Here is a 1,088-nt window from a genome sequence, read left to right on the forward strand (position 1 = left end):
GCTGGGGACACGGTCCCCGCGCGGGCTGTCGCTGATGCCTGCCGGGGAGCGCCTCGCACGCCCGAGCCCACTGTGGCCACACTTCCCCACACTCAAACCCTTGTCACTTGAGCTGTTTCACCCATCCTGGCTCACTTTTTTAATAAACAGCAGTGAGCGACCCAGGTGGTGGGTCTGAGCAGGCAGGAGATGGCAGAGGAGTCCGCACGGGCATGGGTGGCTCGGGGATGGGCAGAGGGGACTTTTACTGCCTTTCCCAGTGCCCTGGACCGAGGGGTCACCCTGCGCCCAGCGGCAAGGTCCTGCCAGCCCCCTCGCTGGGCGCAGCTCAGCTGTGAAACGCGCCGCAGATGGTGCCGGAGCCGAGAGCAAACGGGGTCAGAAAGCAATTAGCCCAGGTCCCGCAGGGCAGCCCCACTGGCGCCTGCTCAGCTCGGCTGTCCTGACCTGAGCCGCAGCAGAAAAGGGCTTTTTAAACCCCTGATTACCAGGAGCAGCCACGGGAAGATCACTCTCTATTTGCCCGTTTCTTATGCCCTTTCTTTAAGCCTCCGCTGCTGGCCCCTGCCAGAAGAGGACACTGAGCAAGGCAGCACTTTGCTCCGCCTGTTATCATGGATGCACCTTTAATTTGCCGCTTAATACAGCATTATGTACCTAGCAATGGACTAGCCAAGCCCGACGCTATTTTTTATCACCGTATGTTGATCTGGCAGGGGAAATCGATATGTTCCTCCGAACGCCAAGAGCAAGTTGATACCTCAGACTAAGAGAAACAGAAATAAAGATACGGGTTTCCAAGGGAGAGCAGTGGGGTTTCCCCCTGCAGCAATCTGCGCTGGGACGTGCGACCCCCGTGGGCAGGAGGTAGATGCAGGTAGCACCCAGAAACCAAAGGCATCACAGGGATACTGTCGTTGGAGCCGGGCACGCTGCTGTGGCATGAGGGTGTTGCCACCGGATGGGTCAGGGACCCTCAGCAGGTCCTCCCACTACCCCGTGTGCCCCCTTCACTGCTGGAGCTCTTCGCACCACTGCCGTTGTCTGCCCTCTCCTGCCCGCAGCAGCAGGCAGAGAGCTGGATCCTG

This window comes from Phaethon lepturus, unplaced genomic scaffold, assembly GCF_000687285.1.
Source record: "Phaethon lepturus isolate BGI_N335 unplaced genomic scaffold, ASM68728v1 scaffold28454, whole genome shotgun sequence".
Lineage (NCBI taxonomy): Eukaryota > Metazoa > Chordata > Aves > Phaethontiformes > Phaethontidae > Phaethon > Phaethon lepturus.